Source organism: Dysidea avara, chromosome 8, assembly GCF_963678975.1.
Source record: "Dysidea avara chromosome 8, odDysAvar1.4, whole genome shotgun sequence".
Lineage (NCBI taxonomy): Eukaryota > Metazoa > Porifera > Demospongiae > Dictyoceratida > Dysideidae > Dysidea > Dysidea avara.
This window is the reverse complement of record NC_089279.1, coordinates 13,765,314-13,777,276: the sequence shown is the minus strand read 5'-3', so window position 1 is coordinate 13,777,276 and position 11,963 is coordinate 13,765,314. Positions and strand designations below refer to the sequence as shown.

At 37.4% G+C, this 11,963-nt stretch overlaps 1 protein-coding gene across 1 annotated transcript in view; it reads left to right on the top strand.

Moving 5' to 3' along the window:
* The first annotated feature begins 4,696 nt into the window (after positions 1-4,696).
* LOC136262913 (uncharacterized) overlaps positions 4,697-11,963 on the top strand; it is a 134,546-nt gene continuing 127,279 nt past the window's right edge. Inside the window, exon 1 of the mRNA XM_066057328.1 lies at positions 4,697-4,819. The gene's annotated coding sequence lies outside the window, so the exon portion shown is untranslated. The remainder of the gene's footprint in view (positions 4,820-11,963) is intronic.

Here is an 11,963-nt window from a genome sequence, read left to right as displayed (position 1 = left end):
AAATGCAAAGAAGTACTTTGGCCATCGAGAGTTCTGCCATGTGGTACTGGTAGTTAAAAGTAAGAAATGAAGGGCTCTAGTAAAGCATTATATTTTGTATATATCATAGTTATGGAAGATGAAGAGACTGAGAAATTCACTTTCTACCCAGTTTTGAAGAAGCTGCTAGAAGACAACCATTTTATGTGTAAGCAACAGTGTATTTATTTGCATTACATGCAAACTGGCACAGAGGTGGAGGATGCGTGGGATTACATGGGCTAACAAATAGCCTAACTTTTTAATTACAGACCAAATTTGTAGGTGGACTATATATTAATGATCTAGGAAATTTGTATTGGCAAAATTGAACAATTTATGCTTCTATTAGTAGTGACAACTGATCAGTTTGTCAGTGTGACAAGTTTAGGAGTCTGTTTTATACTCTATAAATGTTGATACTTTGAAACCTCTATAATTCAATGCTCATCATGCCAAAAATCATATCATATTAGCAATGAAGTTGGAAGGTGTTGTTACATAGTAAATATCTTATTGGTGCTGCAGCAGTTCAGATTTTAGAGGTGTTGGATTAGAGAGGTTTCACTGCATTTCATTGCAATTAAGTGCAGCAAGTAGTGTATCATTTTTTCATTCACTGTGTATAATATTATAGCTAAACTGAATTCTTCTGATGCTGATAAGGCAACTGGTTTTCCTAGTGGAGGAAAGAGGACATCTTCACCACAAAACAGGAAATCTTCAGCTGGCTATGGTAGAAGGAAGAGTAATAAAGCTCATGTACAGGTCCGCTTCAAACCAGGCCACTGACTTTGCAAACACAATAATGTAGTTAACAGTATCCATATTGTAACCACCATAGTATAGTGTATTGTGTTATCAAGAAAGGTATTACCATGACTAGACTACTGTGCATTTGTTATAAATTATGTTGCAATGTATTAAGTGATTCCTGTCTAACATTTTCTGTAAAACACACCTTGTTTATTTATACAGTGATTACTACATGTTAAAAGAAAATCTTGCATTGGACTATATGTACACGATGAGCTGAGCACTAAATTAACAGCTGAATAGATAAAGCATATTTTTCTCGATAGAAATAGCATTTCAGCCAACTAGATGATTAATGATGACAGTTAACATGTGAATTAGTATGCAGATATGTGCAGTTTGGCTCCATCACAAAGACCCACAACAAAATAATTTACACTTTTATGGATTCTCCATAGGTAAAAACTATGTCGAATATTTGAATGAAAAGGTTTCAAAGTACTTTAGTGAGTCAAGAAGTGCTACAAATGAGCCAAAATTTCAAGAATTTGTGTTATTCAATGTTTATGAGGGCTCAGCTGAATTATATAGAAACAGATGACTACTTCTATTAGAGTAGTTGTGTGTACTATGTTTCATGCAGATAGTTTCTTATAATGTAGTTGATGCAATGACTTATGACTGTTCTACCAAAGAAGTTTGTATGGTAATGTTCAAACAGAGGACTGTTTTATAGACTATTCATTAGCTTACAAACAATATGACTGCTCTATTAAAGTAGTGTAACTACATTTTATGTGGATACTTGTAGTCATTGCACCAACTTAGAGCAATCAATTATTTGTAAGTCATGTTTAAAACTGCTCTAATAGAGAAGTCACTTATTTGTATACAATAACTGACTGCTCTGTTATAAGCGATTGCTCTTTATGCCTTCAAACTATGGATTGTTCTATTAGAGCATTTTTAGCAGAACCAGCTGCAGCACGTGAGTGACTGTTCTATTAGAGTATTTTGTGATAACTAAGTAACTGCTCTATTACAGCATGACTTACAAATAAGCAACCGATTTGTTAGCAAAATAGAGTAGTGTTCATGACTTAAAAATGAGTAACTAATTGCTCTATTAGAGTATCTTGTCTAATAGAATTAATGTGGTGACTAAACAAACAAGCAATTGCTATAATATTATTATTTATATTGTACAGAAGGCTTTTTTCATTGCATACAAGTTAGTAAATGTATTATTACAATAGTTAGTTATGATAAATAAGTGACTGCTCTAAAATAATTAGAGAATTTGCCATGAATTTAAACTTTATAAGCTTGAATGATACTGCAGCATTTACACTGTCATGTTACAAGGGGGTTAGTTGTGGCCAAAAACTAGTTGTATATGTAAGTGACTTTGGACTCTGGTTGTAAAAACTTAATATGGTGATGGGACCATAGTTGTAAAAAGTCAGATTGAAATAGCAACAAAACAGTCTGTGGCTATACTACAAAGTTGAATTTATTTTTTTGTGTGCATTTTAAATCTCTATAATGACCTTAAGGTCCAATCGACCTGTGTATTGTCTTTGACAATCCTCTATTATGTATTGCCTTATAATCCAATAGCATTTTAAAAGTGTAGCTAACTTGTTTCTTTTTCTAAAATTGCTTACAGCTGCACTCACCCATCTTGCATCCACAATCTTTCAGTACAATAGAGTATTTGGTTAAAAATAGCTTCCAGATTCAATCTTGTGGTAGCTATGTTCCCAGAGGAAGCATCACTCCAGACCCTGGCCCCCTGGCCGAAAAATTCTACATATGTGTATTCTACACACTGATGGTGAGTGTATACTTGCCTTCTCAAGCCCTCTCTTCACTATTACTGTTTGGACGTTATAGTTTGAGCCATGAGACTGTAAAGCACACTAGCTATGCCTTAAGCCAAGCAATACACTAAATTTAGCGATCTTGTATATTGATGAATTTACTTTTATTAATTCGTGAATTGAGGTAATCAATTAGCAAAAAACCAAACGCTTAAATTGCTAAATGCTAAATTAAGGTATTTCATACAATGGATCATGTATAGTTGATATTCATATCCTTTCCCTTTCTGTTCTTTATGTAAAGAATAGGTTTTTAGTTACTGGCTGTGCCCTTATATGACAGCTAGTATTACAACTGTTGTGGAATAATGGTGTCATTTCATCATTATTACACTTAGGTGAGCTATACAAGCATTGTGAATTACTTAAACAAAGTGACATCATTTTTCAGTCAAAAATATTACCCGAGATATTACCAAATTCAATACTTAATAGGTTAAATTTGCAAATTGTTCTGTGGGGGCATGCCCCCAGGCCCTCCTAGATAGAGCATGCTCCACATGCTGAGTCTATTTGTATTAACCAGTTGTCTAGTCAACCTACCATTCATATAATAGCACCCTCCCTTCTGAAATCCTAGATCCGCCCCTGGTCATATTGCGGGCATGTACTCTGTTTTTTTATTGCATTATATCTTTACTATCTCTACAATGGCTGAGTAGAGGGCTGAGTATACGTAAAGAAGTGTTCCAGCTTATGGAAGAGAACTGAGTGATTCACTGAGTACAGCTATGCATTTTGATGATAATAATAACTTAGATAATACTGTGAGGATGACTGATCACAGGGGCGGATCTACGACTTATAAAAGGGGGGGCTAACTCAAGGTACTAATCTCTTGGGTAGAGGTGTGTGAAGCATGCTGGAACTAGGGGGGTCTGGGGGCATGCCCCCAGGAAATTTTTGATGGGGGCATGCCCCCCAGGAAATTTTTGAAAAACAGATGCTAAAATATTGCAATTTGGAGACATTTCCACATAAAATTCATAATATTTTCTTCCTGTAGATATTTTATATACTGCCTTTAGATTATAGGTATGGCTCTCTGAAGCATTTTGCTAATGGAAAAGTTTGGGTAGGTACAGACAACCAAGTACATGATGCACCCCTCTCACAATTGCACAACACTGAATATGTGCATAAGAATGTTGAAAGTGGAAAATTTTGAAATTTGAACAATACAAGATTGAATCTGAGAGCATTTTCAATGGTAATTGTGTACCTGAATTAAGTATTGTCATACATATTAACTACACAAGTAGATGAATGAAGCCCTTTAAACAGACCAATGCACTTCATTGTATGTATAGGCGCAGGCAGATTTGGAAAAATTCCATAACAGAACCAACTACATGTTTCCAGTGAATGTTCTATTAGAGTAGTTAGCTGACTGCTCTATTAGAGTATCTCGATCTTGTACACCTCCAATGCTGATCCAGGTCCTTGTTGCATAAACTTTAGCATAAATCCACTGATAATACCTTGGAAAGATGTTTATAAGGTGGTTTTATGAGTATTTGTATTATTAGTGATCATATAATTATGCTAAGACAAAATTTCATTATAATACTCAGCATATTGATCAAGTAAAGCCTAAATATGAAGGGGGGGGGGGGGGGGGGGGGGGGGGGGCTTCAGCCCCCAAAGCCCCCCCCCCCCCCCCCCTCCCCCCTGGATCATTACTGAAAGTAGACCTATAGCACGTTATCATCAGATGATAACGTGCTATAGGTCTACTTTCAGTAATTTCATTCTCCATAATGACTAGCAATTTAGAAACATCGATCATAATATCTCAGTGTCTACAAGTATAGTTAACTGCACTCAGCGGCCTATTGATATTATTTTATAAGATCACAATTCATAGTGTCGCTTCATGGCTGGATAAAGCTAGTTCCACTGCATTTAACAAAGGGTAGTCAACTTGTCTTTAATTTTTAGAATTCAAAAAATCATGTTGAAAAAAAATTAAAAAAGCACCCAAGACCATACACGTGAAATAGCGAGCGCCCATGTTGGGATATGCGCATAATTAGATTCGTGACGCGTTCGGTAAAATCCCTTTTCTGATCTTCTGAGTTTCTGAATCATCGCTGATTCATTGATCATCTGCAAGCAGATCTTCAGTCACAGAAATATTCTGTAGTCAAGACAGTCCACCGGTAAGTGTATGTGCGTGTGCGTAGAGGTCTACTATACGTTGTTTGATGAGATGTTTTACGGGCGTGTCGGCAGCCGGGATGTTACGAGAACTAGACTACTAGTCCAGTCATTTTATGGTGTAACCTTTAACTAATTGCAACAAAAATGGTTTCAACAGTTTCTAGCACAGAAAAATGTGCTCTATAACATATCAAAAGTCCCGGAAAATCCCATAAGGGGAAAGTGACCTTTTGCATGATCTTTTTTGCCATTTTTAGCAAAAAGTTAGGATTTGTGCTTCTATTTCAGCTATACATTATCCAAACTATTTATATTTGGTATCAAATGATTGTTCTCACTATAAGGAACAAGATGACACTTGTTTGGTATCCATAGCTTAATCTGTTCTAAAGTTATCATTTTACTGGACAAAACTAATATTATTTAGTCCCGCCCACGCACTTAATTAAATTTTGGTTTAAGCTATTTATTGCTTGTCTAATGATAGTTTTCCCATGGCAAGGGACTATTTTCATAACAGAGGGTCATAATGAAGACTAGAAGGTGCATGTGTTACCATGGAAACCGAGAAATAGCATAGCTTTATATACAATTCGGTTGTTTTCATTCTCCATTGTCATGAAGATGGATTTAATTGTTTACAACTCGAAACCTGACATTGTACAAGTTAAGTTAGGTACATATACACAATGACACACGTTAACCATGGCCATGGTAAGGGATAAGCTATTCCCTTGTGTATATAAATGGTAAGTTTCGCTTTCATTCAGTGTTGGTATCTGTATCATCTTCTTCATGGATTGAGGTGTCTGAGTTGGTGCAGCCTGTTCCCTTGCAGTTGCCACAAACAGAAGAGCATTTCACCTTGTATTTCTTGTAAGTGCATCTCATGCTGCTGTGGTCAGTGTGACAGTTACATCTAATCATTTTCAACAGCTCATCTGGAGCAGGTGATAGATCAGTTAGCACAGGCATCAGTTTACCATCATAGTCTTTCTACCCCCATGCAGTTGGCTGCTTTTCACTGGCATCACCTTTCCACTCTTGTGTTTGGAATACTTATACATGGAAACTATGATATTTAGCAGCAGCTGAAGTAGGTGGCAAAGTTTGTGGAAGAACAACTGTAGTGTTTTTAACTACCTATTCACAAAAACGCTTGTATTGGAGAGAGTTTAATCCTTCCTTTGGACTTCCACTGTATAAATCCACTAGTGCTTGCTCTCCTGCAGCCACAATGTAATTTGGTGTAGATGCTACTGCACTGAACACTTTGGCCTGCATTTGAAAGTATTTACTGGACTTTACCTTTCCCAATGTCATAAAGCTGTAGTGTTGTGCCACATCCAAGTATTACATGTAGGAAGAGAATGTTGTATATAGCATATTTCAAAGCCAAGTTTCTCTTTGACAACAGTTATGTTCCACAGCCTGGGTTTCATAGTGGCTTTTTTGGCTCTGATTTGAAAAATGTGTTGTGTGATTCCAAGCAGGCATGATAACACAACAATACAAGAAGATCGGTGTCATCACCAACTAGCACAGTGTCTGCTACTCTGGCTAATTCTATTGCTTTTTTGTAATGTACAATCATCACATCAGCATCTCCTGAAGCATGGTATACTTTACAATTTCTTTCCAAGAAGCAGCTAAGCATATTAATGAACTGCTACTTGTTGGTGCTGGTCAATAAAAAAGTACCCTTCTTCATGTTCAGCTTCATATCTTTGGTGAATGACACAGCCACTCCGGAGTACCCTTTGGCCCTCCTCGGATGTACCATATCTTTTGTTGATGACCTCTCACATGTCATTCACCAAAGATATGAAGCTGAACATGAAGAAGGGTACTTTTTTGAACAGCACCAACAAGTAGCAGTTCATTAATATGCTTAGCTGCTTTTTGGAAAGAAATTGTAAAGTGTACCATGCTTCAGGAGATGCTGATGTGATGATTGTCAAAAAGCAGTAGAATTAGCCAGAGTAGCAGACACTGTGCTAGTTGGCGATGACACCGATCTTCTTGTATTGTTGTGCTATCATGCTTGCTTGGAATCATACAACATATTTTTCAAACTAGAGCCACTATGAAACCTAGGGTGTGGAACATAACTGCTGTCAAAGAGAAACTTGGCTTTGAAATATGCTACAATGTTCTCTTCCTGCATACAATACTTGGATGAGACACAACACCACAGCTATATGACATTGGGAAAGGTAAAGTCCAGTAAATACTTTCAAATGCAGGCCAAAGTGTTCAGTGCAGTAGCATCTACACCAAATGACATCGTGGCTGCAGGAGAGCAAGCACTAGTGGATTTATACAGTGGAAGTCCAAAGAAGGGATTAAACTCTCTCCAATACAAGCGTTTTTGTGAATAGGTAGTTAAAAACACTACAGTTGTTCTTCCACAAACTTTGCCACCTACTTCAGCTGCTGCTAAATATCACAGTTTCCATGTATAATTCCAAACACAAAAGTGGAAAGGTGATGCCAGTGAAAAGCAGCCAACTGCATGGGGGTAGAAAGACTATGATGGTAAACTGATGTCTGTGCTAACTGATCTATCACCTGCTCCAGATGAGCTGTTGAAAATGATTAGATGTAACTGTCACACTGACTGCAGCAGCATGAGATGCACTTGTAAGAAATACAAGGTGAAATGCTCTTCTGTTTGTGGCAACTGCAAAGGAACAGGCTGCACCAACTCAGACACCTCAATCCATGAAGAAGATGATACAGATACCAACACTGAATGAAAGCGAAACTTACCATTTATATACACAAGGGAATAGATTATCCCTTACCATGGCCATGGTTAACGTGTGTCATTGTGTATATGTACCTAACTTAACTTGTACAATGTCAGGTTTCGAGTTGTAAACAATTAAATCCATCTTCATGACAATGGAGAATGAAAACAACCGAATTGTATATAAAGCTATGCTATTTCTTGGTTTCCATGGTAACACATGCACCTTCTAGTCTTCATTATGACCCTCTGTTATGAAAATAGTCCCTTGCCATGGGAAAACTATCATTAGACAAGCAATAAATAGCTTAAACCAAAATTTAATTAAGTGCGTGGGCGGGACTAAATAATATTAGTTTTGTCCAGTAAAATGATAACTTTAGAACAGATTAAGCTATGGATACCAAACAAGTGTCATCTTGTTCCTTATAGTGAGAGCAATCATTTGATACCAAATATAAATAGTTTGGATAATGTATAGCTGAAATAGAAGCACAAATCCTATTTTTTTGCTAAAAATGGCAAAAAAAGTCATGCAAAAGGTCACTTTCCCCTTATGGGATTTTCCGGGACTTTTGATATGTTATAGAGCACATTTTTCTGTGCTAGAAACTGTTGAAACCATTTGTGTTGCAATTAGTTAAAGGTTGACCCCTTTTTTTTCATAAAATGACTGGACTATACCGTAGGCGGGGAAAGTTAAGCGTGGGAAAAGTTTCGTGAATAGCACTTTGCGGTGTATACCGGTGGAAAAGTTTCGCGATGCTGATTGGGTATACTAATTTCTTACTGTACAAATACAAGCACGTAGACAGTCCAGCAAGCTAACCGGCGTAAAAACTTCGCGATGGTTACTGCAATCGTGAAATTCGCGAAAATTTTCCCACGCGTAACTTTCCCCACCTACAGTATAAACCATCTCTTCAAGATGGCCAAGATATTATTTTATACAAAGCGAGCGGCTGCTTGGTGTTGAATCATCTCAATGTAACTTTTTTTTCTCAGTTTATATGATGCACCTATCAATTGCAAGCCCCACCCCCACACCTGGGGCTAGTGGTGGGGATTTGTCAAGTTCTATATGTACTATTCCCCATATAGGATCACTTTCAAAGCAAAGCCCCACTTCCTCCCACCCACGACCCTGGGGACGCAAAGTTTCTTCCAGTATTACATGCTTCTCTTTCGGTTCTGTCACCTCCTGAAGATACTTCAAACTCGACCTTTCAGCAGAAGGAAGAAAACTGTATACCTACTGTTTCCTTAGCCACCATGTGGCACACATAACTTTTATTAATGCACACCAAATACTATTAGTGATATTCTAATAAACGCACATCGAGAGGTTTTAATATTCTTGAGGAGTATTATTTTGTGTGTGTTGTGCGTGCGTGCGTGTGTGTGTGAGTGTATTTAATAATATACTAAGTTGTCTCCCTTTTTATGATGCTTTAATGTTTGGAAAAAGTGCACAGCACTAGCAAACAAATCCCCACTATTTCCCCATATATGGGACATGCAAAACTGAACAAATCCCCTACCATGTCCACATATAATCCCCAGGTGGGGTGGGTGGTGGGGCTTGCAATTGATAGGTGCATGAGGGAAATGATAAAAAATGTTGGTGACAATATTGAGTGAACAAACTGATGATAAGTCTAAATCGTTACCAAGATCAATTTAGCTACTGCTGACAGGTATTCCAGCATGATTTCTGGAAAAGAGCACTTGTTTAATGAATGAGTACGTGAGGTAGAAAGGGACACTTTCTTTCCACAATGTTTTTGTGTCAGTTCTGGTGGATGCGAACTTATTTTCTGGGAAATAGTCATCGTGATAGTTAGACACTGTTTTGGATTAGATGCAAAGTTATTCTTTTGTAACTTTCATTTTTAGTTAGCTAAAATAAGGGATAACTTATGAGCTGGGACTCCCGTGCGCTAAATATCTGAGAAATTCCAATTAAAAATCCAATAAATATTTAGAAATCTGAAATCACCTACAAATAATATGATTATTTTCATTTCTGTCCATTCACATACTTACATGAGAACACAACCGTGAGATCACAACAAAGATGGGAATTTTAGATGATGAATATAGGTACAATGACAAATTGGAGTAATTGACTACATGTGTACAGTGTGCAGGGCTCCTATGGTACCATTGTCCGTTTCCTTCACAAGTAGAAGTGAGAATGTGAGTGAAACATCTTGGTAGAACAAGAGAAAAAATAAATATAATATTCATTGAAATACCACTACTGTGTATATTTTGATTATTAGGGCTCTCATACACAATTTTGGGGCTCGTGAAGTACCCCTCAGTTTAAAAAAAAAAAAAAAAATCTATTTAAAAGTGTTTCACACTGGAATGTATATCGAGATAACATTTAAGCACTGAAGGTTTCTAATCAAGATTCACGGTAGTGAGTCACGCGGCCAGTAAAGCAGAAACGTGCGCCGCAGACAATAAATGACGCGACCATCACGTGAGGATTTTACAAGAACGAACGTTGTCAAATTCGGCCTTCCTGTAATCCACCCGTCACTTACGCTATCCCTCTGAAACTCTGGAGTTGAACTCATCGTGTCACTAGTAACTACCACACAAGCAGTGAAGCAAATCCATGCCGATTGTTTCGTGATCGAGGTTGCCGACATCAAAGGGAAAGTTTCATTTATTTATTTATTTTTTTTATCGCATGCGGTTAGACGCAACCGCAGGTGTATGCCTTGCGTTCCTTTGTGCATTCCGAACATTGATCGCGTTGTTATCGCTTCAGTATTCACTCAATCACCTCAAGATTCACATCATCGATTTCACCATACATGATTACCCTACAGTCGTGATTTCAGTACCAAACGAAGTTTCAGTCATCCTCAGTCGACCTAGAGGCCAAATACAAATCCCATATTGTTGTTTTCCGCAATACTCGCTTGGCATGTAGGGCAATGTGTCTTTAAACTGTTCTAAAAGTTTCGTTCAGATTGAAACATTTGTTTTCGAGAATGGCTAGTTTGAAATTTGAATTTAGTCGCCCCCACGTCATTTATTCTCTAAGAATTTTACTCGGAATTTAAAGAATGACGCAGAGCAAACTGCGGTCACTGGGTATTGATGAACTGGCGCTCTATGTAGTTAATCAGTACATATAGCCACCAAGAAGTGTGCTGCCATAGATTATAGTCCATAGATATAATCTATGGTGCTGCATACCATCCTTCGTTTTGAAATTAGTCGCCCCCACATAATTTGTCCTCTAAGGGTACGGTTTAAAGAATGACACAAGAGTACAACTGCGGTTACCAGTTGTTGACACAAGCTGTGAGTAATTAGCACATGTAGCTAGCTTAAAAGGAAGTGTGCAAAATCGCTTAATACAATTGTCACCATGCATTATTACATTTTATAGCACCCCCACACAAAATTACACATGTAATTACAACATACAGAGGAGACACATGAATACCAAACACTTTTCACAACAATAATGTAAGAATTATACAATAATGACTGTAATATAACTGCTATGCAAATGTTTTCCAGTGGCCCGCCATGGTAGCAAGTCTCACATGACGGCATGTATATTCATCCAAACACAATGGGAGTAACGAGTAAGTGTATGATGACAACAAGTTGGTATGACTCCATTTGTAGAATCCAGATGAGCGGGTGTGGCTCCAGTATGTCTAAACAGTTAACAAACATTCCTGTTATAAATACGTGCTAGAGTTGCAATATAATAGTATAGTATTTAAATGCAATAATACATGGTCTCCATTGCATCACTATCAAACGACACTAAGTGGAGGATATTGTTGCATCTCTAGTATGTACACTCTATCTGTACAACCTGTCTTAATGGCCACTAGTATAGAAAGACAACCACTCTTGAAAAGCCAATTCCAATTGAGAATTTATACACTGTTACCTGCTGAATGAGTGAAGGTGGCAATAAACAAGTTCCACCGTAATTTATACACGTGATCTGATCCTGTATATTCTGTCAGTGGATGAGATCCACTTGGCCAGGACAAAATGTGACTCAAGTGCCCTGGATGATCCATACTCAACCAACTTATGACCCAGTGGCACAATGGAACTGACTATTTATAGAGAATACAATTATATTTATTTCTAAGATGTGTGGATGTGTGGACACATTACAACACATTACATGTACATACAAGACATGCTACATACTGTTTTAGCATTTCAAGTCACCACATTATACACGTACCAGTCAACAATGCTTCATAGTGCCCCATCAGTAAACCTGAAGAAAAGTTACGAAAAATAAAAATTCACATAAGTACAATGAAACCTCATTAATATGGCAGGCTGTGGGACCAAAAAATTTGGCCTGAATAACAAGGTGGCCTTATTAA